This window comes from Neofelis nebulosa, chromosome 3 (genome assembly GCF_028018385.1).
Source record: "Neofelis nebulosa isolate mNeoNeb1 chromosome 3, mNeoNeb1.pri, whole genome shotgun sequence".
In the NCBI taxonomy this organism is placed as follows: domain Eukaryota; kingdom Metazoa; phylum Chordata; class Mammalia; order Carnivora; family Felidae; genus Neofelis; species Neofelis nebulosa.
The window spans coordinates 204,251,201-204,263,542 of record NC_080784.1 but is presented as its reverse complement, the minus strand read 5'-3'; the positions used below and the strand labels follow the sequence as shown (position 1 = coordinate 204,263,542).

Below are 12,342 nucleotides of genomic sequence, written 5' to 3'. Positions count from 1 at the left end.
CCCCGGAGACTATGGTTCCTAAGCATTAAAATTCTGCCAAGTGTAATTGAGACTGACGGAAATACGGGAAGCAACTGTAAGAAAGATGTAAGGTGTGGAAACACATTTGTGTTGAAGGTAAAAGAAAGTAATCTTATCCTAAACGAGACTGGTTGTTGGGAGAGAAAGGGCTTCGGGCAAAATCTGAACGCAAAGGCAAGTCGTGGAAGTTTTGTGAAGGGAAATCTTTGGAAAGGAATTTTATGTGTGCTCAGGATGGACTAAGGTTGAAATGAATGGATTTTTAAAGTTTACTGGAATAAGATTGAAATTCTGCCTTCTCTCGGATACAAAATTTTCTTAGATTGTTGGTCTGCTCTTGGTAAGAAAACGTGCGCAGAACTGTTTCCTCATTTCTTTGCCCAATTTTTGTGTTTTACTTTACCAGGTCTCTGATGATCCGTAACCTTATTTAACAGGACACCGTTGGAAATACAAGGCTTTGACTGCAGTGCCATATTTCAGAGGGACATACATGGTGTCAGATATGACCGAACAGCGTTAGGGAACTAAGGTTGACTCTCTGAAGCGTGGCACCAGTAGGGTCCCTTGGAAATGTTGGCCTGATACCCTGCTTACAGAGTTCCCAGCAGCCTCACCAGGTGAGTACAGCATGTCACTTCCTGGCAGGTGCAGGAACCTCAGGATATCTTGGGGACCTGGTGAAGAGGAATTCACCCAAATGTACAGGTATTGCAGGCCTGTCTGATGTAAGTACTTGGCTTGGCTTCTGGGCCAGAGAGGCTATTAAAAGTTCAGTTGAGATTCCTTATAAAAGTTTCAGCAAAGGCAACTTTAAGAGATCTACCTGGGGGCGCCTGGGTGGCTCAGTAGGTTGTGTGTCCGACTTCAGCTCAGGTCATGATCTCGCACCTCATGGGTTCGAGCCCCGCATCGGGCTCTGTGCTGACAGCTCAGAGCCTGGAGCCTGCTTCGGATTCTGTGTCTCCCTCTCTCTCTGTCCCTCCCCTGCTCGTACTCTGTATCTCTCTCTGTCTCAAAAAAATAAATAAACATTAAAAAAAATTTTTTTTAAGAGATCTATGTGGCCAGTCGCTATTTTTGCTGAGCTTAGGTAAATAACTAGGCCACGTTTGTTAAAATCGGCCTTGTTTTTGCAAACAAATTAGTCTTAATTTGACTCTCTCTGGAAATAAGGGCGATTTGAGAGAGGAAAACTATGCAGACGTTGAGTTCTCGTCCTGGTTTGTCTTTGAATGTTTGTTGTTTGCCTCAGCTAGGCAACTTGAGGTACACTTAAGAGAATCTGCCACAGTAGCTCGGGTGTAGACAGTCTTCATGCTTGTATTCTGTGGGGGTCACAGGCCCCCATGGGCATATGATGATTTGAACAGCTGGAAAATGAGGTGGGTTCCCCAGCAATTGTATGACTCGCCTGTCACCTTGACCAACTCCGTGTAGCCGGGATGACAAAATTGCTCCTTAAAAACCAAAGCGGACCCCCCCTTCCATGGGAATAACTGTGGACTTGTGGAGACAATGGATGGTTCCCCTTTCCCTGTGATTGGTTTGGACGGTGCACTTGGGAATGCCCTTATGTCCCGAGACAAGTCTCCCACTTGCCAGTGATTCCTCATAATGAGGATATTATGAAGGCTAGCCCTCAAAGAGGGCTTCTTGATGGTTTTATCCCTTAGCCATATTTGTCCTAGGAGCCACCTCTATTGATGTAAAGTTGAAAATAGAAGCGTTAGCCGAGCATACAACAGCCCTCCTGGGAGCAGAAGCCTCAGAACTCACTACAGGACCATCCTTGCCAGTGGGGACCCCACATCAGGTCCAGGGTGTCTCGGAGACCAAAGGCCACCAACGGATGACCAGAGGCTGAGTTATTAAATACCAGGCTATGGTTATAAACACCCCTGAAATGATACTTAAAACCTGTCAGACTTTCAACTCAGCTGCCCTTGTGCCTGGGCCTGATGGTCGTACTTCCGTGTCAGAACGTGACTGCTCACAGATTATTGTTTATCCGAGCCGATCAGACTTAAAAGACTCCCGTATTGAAAATGCAGACAACGGTTGGCTTACGTGATGGCAGCAGTTTCATGGAAAAGGGCGTAAGAAAAGCTGGGCCCACCGTGGCCAGTCTGACGCAGACTGTTGTGGTCAAAGCCCTCCCAGCAAACACATCTGCCCAAAACGCAGAGTTGGTAACACTCATTCGTGCTTTACAGGTGGCAAAGGGCCTCAAAATTATTATCTGTACATGGGCGCCTGGGTGGCTCAGTCGGTTAAGCGGCCGACTTCAGCTCAGGTCACGATCTCGCGGTCCGTGAGTCCGAGCCCCGCGTCGGGCTCTGGGCTGATGGCTCAGAGCCTGGAGCCTGCTTCCGATTCTGTGTCTCCCTCTCTCTCTGCCCCTCCCCCATTCATGCTCTGTCTCTCTCTGTCTCAAAAATAAATAAAAAGCGTTAAAAAAAAAATTAAAAAAAATTATTATCTGTACCGACTCCAAATATGCCTTCCTAGTCCTATATGCCCACGGAGCACCGTGGAAGAAAAGGATTATGATCAAGCCCTGACTCCCCAAATAGAGGCCTGAAATGATTACTCTTCTTGGGGTTGTATGCCTACCTAAGGAGGTAGCTGCAATTCTCCTCAAAGGACATCAGAAGGATGAGAACGTAGGACCTGAAGGAAATCATTTGTCAGGCTACGTGGCCAAGAGATGGCACAGAATAAATATTAAGTCTTACGCCGGTCTTAAGTCCAATGAAGTCCATAACTCCAAGCTATTTGGACAGCCCAGGAATAGCCCAGCTATTCATGTAGCCCAGGAACGAGGATACTCAAAAAATGCACAGGACTGGCTTGTTAATAATCAGGGAAAAAAATCTTTACACCCCAAAAAATAACCAAAGGAAGATAATACGGGGGTTACACCGGGCTACTCATTTGGGTGAAAAGGCCTTGGAACAGATGGGTAACAACACCTTTGAGGGAATTAACCACTCGCACGAAGCGGGCCTGTCAATCATGTGCTACTCGCAGGCAAGCAAACCCAGAGGGTGCAATTCACTCCCCCCACCCCCTTGAAGGTCAGTTCCCAGGCGGCAGGCATATCCTGGAGACTGCCGGCAATTAGATTTTACACACATGCCATGTTGTAAACGATGTAAGTATTGCTTCATGAAGACCCCTTCACTAGATGGATAGAGGCCTTACCTTGTGGAACAGAAAAGACCACTGAAGTGACAAAAACCTTGCTAAGAGAAATCGTCCCTCGATTTGGACTCCCTCCGTCCTTTGGACTGTCCTTTTAAATTTTTAAAAAATGTTTACTCATCTTTTCTTTTTTTTTTTTTAATGTTTATTTATTTTTGAGACGGACAGAGACAGAATGCAAGTGGATTGGGGCAGAGAGAGAGGGAGGCACAGAATCCGAAGCAGGCTCCAGGCTCCGAGCTGTCAGCACAGAGCCCGACGCAGGGCTCCAACTCACAAGCTGTGAGATCATGACCCGAGCTGATGTCGGACGCTCAACCGACTGAGCCACCCAGGCGCCCCAAAATGTTTATTAATTTTTGAGAGAGAGACAGGGCGGGAGCAGGGGAGGGGCAGAGAGAGAGGGAGACACAGAGTCTGAAGCAGGCTGCAGGCTCTGAGCTGTCAGCACAGAGCCTGATGTGAGGCTCAAACTCACAAAGCGCGAGATCATGACCTGAGCTGAAGTCAGACGCTTTACTGAGCCACCCAGGCGTCCCATAACGGACTGTCTTTTATTGCACAAATAGCTCAGCAAATGGCTCAAGCCTTAAAAATTAATTACTATTTTATGTTTGGCCTGGCACTCACAGTCCCCTGAAAAGTGGGCTTCCAGACCCGAATGACCCTTGCTATCCTCACTGCAGCTCAAGGAGGCCCAGAACCAGATGGCTGGCTCCCAACAGGGCCCAATGGCTGTGCAGCTCTAACCTGTGGCCACGGCTTCCCCCAGGCTGGATAGTACAGGCCACTGTACTCTGGGTTTTGCCTGCCCGGACCCATTATCAAAACCATCACCAACATAGCTAACCCTCCAAATTTAAAACGACAGTGGACACGCTCTGTTTCTAAGGCATGACCACGGAGCATCCAGCTTTGTTCCCTCTCTGGGACTGGAGGATGTTGTTTAGCACGTGGAAGCTCCTAATAAGTATGCAGCCAGAGTCCTAAATGACACAGAGTAGCATTTCCCTAAGAAATACTCAGATAACACAAATGCATAAGGCAGTGTTGCAAAACAGAATGGCGTTAGATGTTTGAACAGTTGCACGAGGTGGAACTGTACTCTCATAAACACAGAATGCTGCGTGTACATTCCAGATGGCCACAGGAATATTTTTGGGTTTCTAACTGACATGAACACTCAGATTGGCTCTTTAGACGATCCCTGTCTTTCTTTCAATGATTGGTTAAACTCTTGGACTGGAGAGGATTTTTATCAACTACCAAAGGACTCTTATTTGGGCTTATTTTTAGTTCTATTATTATTATTATTATTATTATTTATTTTAGAGGGAGAGACAATGAGGGGAGAGGGGCAGATGGAGAGAGAGAATTCCAAGGAGGCTCGATGCTCAGTGTGGAGCCCAACATGGAGCTCCGTCCCATGACCCTGGGATCATGACCTGAGTGGAAATCAAGAGGCAGATGTTCAACTGGCCACCCAGGCACCTGATGAACTTCTTTTTCCTTTTGTTATTCAAATCCTGTTTTGCTGTTTTCTCCCTTGTCTCTCCACCTGGTGCTGAGACCCCTTGGCTGCCATAACTTCAAGCCTACAGATGACCCCTTCCACTCAGGAAGATCCGTACATGCGATCTCCCTTGGATTCAGCTGCCTCTGCCTTCCTTCCAAAAGTCCCTAACCCCCACCCAACTTTAAAGTATATAATCCGTCGTCTGTCGCAATCCCAGGGCAGCTCTTTTCTGCCCACAGTTCCTGTCCCCGTGCTTTAATACAACCACTTTCTTGGGGCGCCTCGGGGGGCTCAGTAGGTTAAGCGTCTGACTTTGGCTAAGGTCATGATCTCACGGTTCGTGAGTTCGAGCCCCTTGTCGGGCTCTGTGCTGACAGCTCGGAGCCTGGAGCCTGCTTCCGATTCTGTGTCTCCCCCTCTCTCGGCCCCTCCCATGCTCATGTTCTGTCTCTCAATAATAAATAAACGTTAAAAAAAAATACAACCACTTTTTTTGCACTGAAGCCATCTCAAGAATTCTTTCTTGGCCGTCAGCTCCGAACCGCAGCATTTTCCACATATCCCAACTAGAAGTCTGGTTTGGATGGGAGTAACAGCTTTACAACTGTGAAGACGCGTCGTCAAGGAACAAATGAGAAGGTATTGCAACGTGCAGTGGGAACAGAGACAGACTTTCCAAGCGTCAGCTGAGCGTCTCCACGAAAATCGCCCACCGGCATCTTAAATGTCACACATCTCAACACTGAACTTGTCATCCTTCTCTTCCCACGACCACTCTGCCCATCTTTCAGTTCCCTTTCAACGGAAACCTTCGGACTTCTTCCCTGTTCTCTCTGCGGTGAATTGCCAAATCCAGTTGACTCTGATGTGATTTGGTGTGATTCGGGATCCAGGAATGAAGGGTCAAGAGAGAATTCTTGACATGTTTATTATGCATTAAAAAAAAAAAGAAAAAAGAAAAAGAAAGGAGGTTTATCAAAGCTTGGGGACAGGGCCCACAAGCAGAAAGGGCTGCTGCCCTGGGATTGTCAGAGCAATTGAGTATATACTTTTAAGGCGGGGGTGGGGGGGGGGGTACGGGTGTCAGGGATAAAGGGAGTTTCCCAAAAGACCTTCATGTGTTGAAGGTGACTCACAGATCCTGGAGGCCTGGCAAAGCTAAAGCGGTTTCTCTGCTAACAAAGGCCTTAACTTTGAAACCACGTGGAGTTCCTGGGGGAATGTCACGCTCTGCCTGCGTCAGGGATTTGTCCATGGGTTCCCGGCCAGAAGGACATTTGATTCTACCTACGTTTCCTCTGGCCTTTGATCTCCACATCAGGTTCGAGCTCTATGAGGCAGGCTCCCATGCCCTGCGTGTCTTAGCTTGGACCTCCCTCCCCCCCCACCCCCCCAAACAGCCCGAGACCAGGATTTGGGTGCAGGTGACCCGGCGGCAGGAGAGAGGCCCGGGGCAGCGAGGCGGGGGTGGGGGCAGAGCGCGGGGCTGCGGACCAGCGCGCGCGGCCGGGGCGCCGGGCCGGGGGACGCTCGCGGGGACTGGGCAGCAGGCCGGGGCTGGAGCGGTCTCGGGCACCTGCTCCAGCTCGGTCACCGGAAAAGGCGCAGGCTCCGCCCGGGGGTGTCAGGCCGGCGCTCTCGAGTCGGCCCCGGGCCCCTGCACGTTAGGCAAACACCCCGATGCAGTTGGAGAGGGGCCGGGAGGAGCGCCCGCCCGCGCCCAGAGACCGCCCCGCCAGCCGCCGCCGCGCGCCGCCTTTTCGCTGAGCCCGGAGGGCGTGGGGGCGGCGCGGGGTGATGACGTCAGGGCCGGCCGGTGGGCCGGAGGCGGTGCGCGCGCGCGGGCCAGGCCTTGCAAGCGCTCGCCCGCGGACGTGCGCGCGCTCCAGAGGGCATTTATTGGGGGCCCGCTGTGTGCGCTGGACCAGCTGCCGGGAGGGCGAGCGAGATCGAAGGTCGGACTCCGTGGGGCCGCGGGGCGCGCGTGGCAGGGGACGGAGTGCCTGGCCCGAGCTGGGCGGGCGGGCGGGGGGGGGGGGGTCATCCTTCTCTTCCCACGACCACTCTGCCCATCTTTCAGTTCCCTTTCAACGGAAACCTTCTGACTTCTTCCTTGTTCTCTATGCGGTGAATTGCCAAATCCAGTTGACTCTGATGTGATTTGATGTGATACGGGATCCAGGAATGAAGGGTCAAGAGAGAATTCTTGAGATGTTTGTTATGCATTAAAAAAAAAAAAGAAAGAAAGGAGGTTTATTAAAGCTTGGGGACAGGGCCCACAAGCAGAAAGGGCTGCTGCCCTGGGATTGTCAGAACAATTGAGTATATATTTTTAAGGCGGGGGGGGGGGTACGGGTGTCAGGGATAAAGGGAGTTTCCCAAAAGACCTTCATGTGTTGAAGGTGACACACAGATCCTGGAGGCCTGGCAAAGCTAAAGCGGTTTCTCTGCTAACAAAGGCCTTAACTTTGAAACCACCTGAAGTTCCTGGGTGGGGTCAGCAGGTGCAAAGATCCTGGGACACAGTCCATTCCCGCGGTGGGTTGCTGGGGGCGAGACGGCAAGCGCTGGGGACCCGGCCGCTAAGCGTGCGAGACAGTTTGAGGAGTGCGGACGTTGCCCCCCCCCCCCCCCGAGGTCACCACACAGCTGTCACCTAAAGGGAGGATGATCACATCAGATCCGCATTTTAGAGTCACCTCTTGTGCCCCCGAGAGGAAAACTGAAGGCGGCTGTTGCTCTTGCAGTGATTCCCCGCCGGGGACTGCTCCTGGATACTAGACAGCAGACCAGCATTTCCGTGTGGTCACCCTGACACACAGAGAGGTGAGGCGACAGGCTGAGTTCACCCAACTCGGAAGCCAGCACTGACTTTGGCATCTCACGTCAGGCATTGTGGCTCCGGAATCCTTGGTTGCTAACAGCTGCACAATCTTGCAGTGGTGTTGGTGACCACCGGTGGCATGGGGACCTAGGGATCTTACTGGCTGCTTTGGGTCATGGGATTTGAGACCGGGTGCGATACCAGCTGTGGATCTTGGGCGACTTCACGCCAACAAGCTCCAGTCTGCTCATCTGGAAAATTAAGAGTTGGAGAGTTAAGAGTACTGATAATACATGGCGTCACCAGCACCGTTGAGATCATGTAACTTCTTTTTTTTTTTTTTAATTAACGTTTATTTCTTTTCGAGACAGAGAAAGACAGAGCATGAATGGGGAGAGGGTCAGAGAGAGAGGGAGACACAGAATCAGAAACAGGCTCCAGGCTCCGAGCCGTCGGCACAGAGTCCGAGGCGGGGCTCGAACTCACGCGAGATCATGCGAGATCATGACGTGAGCCGCAGTCGGCAGCTTAACCGACTGAGCCACCCAGGCGCCCCGAGATCATGTAACTTCTTAACACCCACCTTCACCCAGTGATTGCTCAATGATTGGACAGTATTGTGATCGACTTAATAGTTGCAGAGGGAAATGATTCCATAGCCATTATAGAGGTGCAGTGGAGGGCTTGGTAACCAACTAGGTTTGGGGACAAGCAGAGAAGGGGAGTCCAGCGTGGCTCTCAGGTTTGATAGCTCCGGTAACCCGGAGGAACTGGCAGTGTGGACCTGGGTCTGTGGAAGGAAAGGCTGGGTCAGGGAGCCCTGGGTTTGAACATTCAGAGCTTGCGGAACTCTAGAACGTGAGAGGGGAGGGATGTCCAGGAAACTGCCAAATGAGTGTGGGGGTCTCGTTTCAGGTCTGTGAAGCCTCCTCCGTGCATCAGGGACAATTTCAGCAGGTATTGCAGAGTGAGAGTATAGCCGAGGCTGGGAGTCTGCAAGGAGCCAGAGGGGAGCAGGAAGGGACAGCGGGGTGGTGTCCTGGACCGCAGGGAGGGAGCACGAGGAGACAGGGATGCAGCCTGGACAGGGGGGTCGGGAAAGACCCAAGTTCCCCTTGGACTTTATAGCTTGTATTTTTGAGCACTTGGATTCTGCCACAGCTGTGCCTTACTTTCTTTTTGTTTTTAAATTTTTTTTTTTAAACATTCATTTTTGAGAGAGAGAGAGAGAGAGAGAGAGAGAGAGCGTGAGCAGGGGAGGGGCAGAAAGAGAGAGGGAGACACAGAATCGGAAGCAGGCTCCAGGCTCCGAGCCGTCAGCACAGACCCCAATGCGGGGCTCAAACTCAGGAAGGGCGAGATCATGACCTGAGCCGAAGTCGGGACGCTTAACCGACTGAGCCACCCAGGCGCCCTCAGTGCCTTACTTTCCAAAACAGTCTTGCTTTGTGGAGATCTAACTCAGCATGCAATCCGTCCATCTCAACTGTACAATTCAGTGCTGTATTTGCAGAGTTGTGCAACCATCACCCCTACGTAATTCCAGGATGTTTCTTCACTCCAAAAGAACCTTGGCCCCGTTGGGAGTCCCTTCCAGGCTCTTGGCAGCTGCCGATCCACTTTCTGTCTCTACGTACGTACCTGTGCTGAACGTGAACAGTTTGCATCAGTAGTCACGGCACGGATGACCTCCTGTGTGTGCCCTCTTTCCCTTAACATAACATCGCCCACGTTCATTAGTTCATCGTATTGTAGCAAAGAGCATTTCATCCTCTGGGAAGAAGACATTGTGTTTATCCGTCCGTCAGTTGATGGATGTAGGAGTTGTTTCCTCTTTTGGGGGTATTATAAAAATGCTATGAGCCTTCCGGCACACAGATTTGTGCGGATGTTTCATTTCTCTTGGGCGTATACCTGGGAGCGGAATTGCCGGGTCACGTGGTGACCGTATATTTGAACTTTTTTTTTTTTTTTTTTCAACGCTTTTTATTTATTTTTGGGACAGAGAGAGACAGAACATGAACGGGGGAGGGGCAGAGAGAGAGGGAGACACAGAATCAGAAACAGGCTCCAGGCTCCGAGCCATCAGCCCAGAGCCTGACGCGGGGCTCGAACTCACGGGCCGCGAGATCGTGACCTGGCTGAAGTCGGACGCGTAACCGACTGCGCCACCCAGGCGCCCCTGAACTTTTGAAGAAGGTGGACGGGCTCTAATTTCTGCACGTCCTCATCTGTCCTTGTCATTTATCCCGTTGATCGTGGCCATCGTGGTGGCTATGATGTGCTGTCTTACTATGGTTCAGTTTGCCCTTCCCTGATGGCTCGTGATATTGAGCGTCTTTCCATGTGCTCATCGGCCATCGTGGTGTCTTTGGAGAAACTCTATTTGAGGCCTTTCAATTGGGTTATTTGCCTTCATCGCTAAGAGTCTTCGTACAGTCTGGGCACAAGTCCCTCACCAATACGTGATTTGCAAATAACTTCCATTCTCTGGTTTGTCTTTTCACTTACTCGTCGGCAGCCTTTGCAGCAGAAGATTTTATTTTTGTTTTTTGATGAAGTTTAAGTTAGCTACTTCTCTAGCTTGTGCAAGAAGGCTTTGGCTCACCTCCGATTGTAAAGATTTACTCCTACATTTTCTTCTTAGAGGTTTTCGTGTTAACTTGTACATCTAAGTCTGTGTCCCTTCTGAGTTCAGAAGGGTGTGTGTGTGTGTGTGTAAGAGTTGGCCCTCATTCCTTTGCACGTGGACATTGGGGTGCTGGCACCGTTTGAGAAAAGACTGTTCCTTCCCCATGACGTTGTCTTGGTGTCCTTGTCCCAAAGCAGTTGACCCTACATTTCAGGGTTTACTTCCAGACTCTCAGTTCTGTTCTGTCCGTCTACACACACGTGACTTTCTGCCGACGCCGTGATGTTTTCATCACTGTCACTTCTCAGCAAATCTTGGAATCAGGCAGAATGGATTCTCCAACTTTGCTCTTTTTCCAGACGGTTTTGTCTATTCCGGGTTCCTTAAATTTCCACATGGATCTTAGGATCAGCTTTTCAATTCCCGGAGAACAAAGCCAGTTGGGATTTTGACTGGGGCCACAGGGGCTCTGCAGATCACTTGGGGAGTGTCGGCTTTGCGACGACATCAAGCCCTCTGATTCATAAATGAGGGGGGTGCCTTTCCGTTTATTCAGGTCTCAGGTTTCTTTCAAAAATGCTTTACACTTTTTTTTGTTGAATTTATTGTTTTTTTTTTCAACTTTTTTTTTTTTTTTTTTTTAATTTATTTTTGGGACAGAGAGAGACAGAGCATGAACGGGGGAGGGTCAGAGAGAGGGAGACACAGAATCAGAAACAGGCTCCAGGCTCCGAGCCATCAGCCCAGAGCCTGACGCGGGGCTCGAACTCACGGACCGCGAGATCGTGACCTGGCTGAAGTCGGACGCTTAACCGACTGCGCCACCCAGGCGCCCCGAATTTATTGTTTTTGACGCTGTTGTAAGTTGACTTTTTTTCTTAATTGCATTTTGGAGTTATCGCGCTGGTATATGGAAATACAGTTGATTTTGTAGCCTGTAAACTGAGCGAACTAATTTGTTCTAATGGTTTTTTAGTGGGCTCCTTTGGATTTTCTATATACAAAATCATGTCATCTGCAGATAAGAGAGAGGTTTCTGATTAGCATGCTTTTGATTTCATTTTCTTGCGTAACTGCGGTGGCTAGAATGCCCAGCACTATGTTGGTTAGGAGAGGCGGAGCGGACATCCTTGTCTTGGTCCCGATGTTCAGGGAAAGGCGATGAATCCTTACTGAAGTGTGAGGGTAGCTGTGGGTATTTGTAGACACCTTTTACCAGGTGGGGGGAGTTTCCTCCTGTTTCCACTTTGTTGAGAATTTCTCACGAAAGGGTGCGGGATTTTGTCAGATGCTTTTCCGGCACACGTTGGCACAATCGTGAATGTCTGTCCTTTATTCTGCTGGCGTGGTGTCTTACCCTGATTGGCTTTCAGATGTTGACCTGGCCTTAATTTCCTGGGGCACGACTCCCTTGTCTCCTGCTGGCTTCGTGGGTCACCCTGTTCCTGTCTTTTGGAAAACACTGTGGACACGGTATTTTTCTTTAAATGTTTGCTACAATTCACAATTGAAGCCCTGTGGCTTTTCTTTGTGGGCAGTCTATTGATTTTTTTTTTCACATTTATTTATTTTTGAGAGACAGAGCACAAGCGGGGGAGGGGCAGAGAGAGAGAGGGAGAGAGGGAGACACGGAACCCGAAGCGGGCTCCAGGTTCTGAGCTGTCAGCACAGAGCCCGACGCGGAGCTCGAACCCACGAACCGGGAGATGGTGACCTGAGCCCAAGTCGGACGCTCAACCGACTGAGCCACCGGGTGCCCCAGAATCGTTGTTTCCTTAGGCTCGGTAGTAATGTCCCCTTTTGGATTGGCTCAACCTAGCTAAAAGTTTGTCAATTCTGTCAGTCTTTCCGGAGAACCAGCCTTTTGTCGGTTTTCTCTGTTGCTCTCCTCTTTTCGGTTCCGGTGATTCACCGTCTTCACCGTCTAATGTCGCTTGCGTTTGGTTTAGTTTGTGCTGATGCTTCTCCATCACAAGGTGGCGCCTGTGGAGGGGGACTCGGGCTTGGGAGCTGCCCTTCTGCAGCCCCGGGAGCCCCAGAAAGTGCCGGCTGAGCTTCAGGTTCTCCATCCCTCAGCAGGGACGTGAGCGTGGGCTTATGCTTTGGGGGAGGGTTCCAGAAGAGACGGTCCACAGAGGTCAT

The 12,342-nt window shown here is 50.4% G+C and overlaps 1 protein-coding gene across 3 annotated transcripts in view; it reads left to right on the top strand.

Annotated features, from left to right (window-relative positions):
- The first annotated feature begins 6,575 nt into the window (after positions 1 to 6,575).
- ACOX3 (acyl-CoA oxidase 3, pristanoyl) overlaps positions 6,576 to 12,342 on the top strand; it is a 42,760-nt gene continuing 36,993 nt past the window's right edge. For 2 of the 3 annotated variants that reach the window (XM_058723201.1, XM_058723199.1), the window contains exon 1: positions 6,576 to 6,699. The gene's annotated coding sequence lies outside the window, so the exon portion shown is untranslated. The remainder of the gene's footprint in view (positions 6,700 to 12,342) is intronic. The other variant, XM_058723200.1, reaches the window with a different exon arrangement.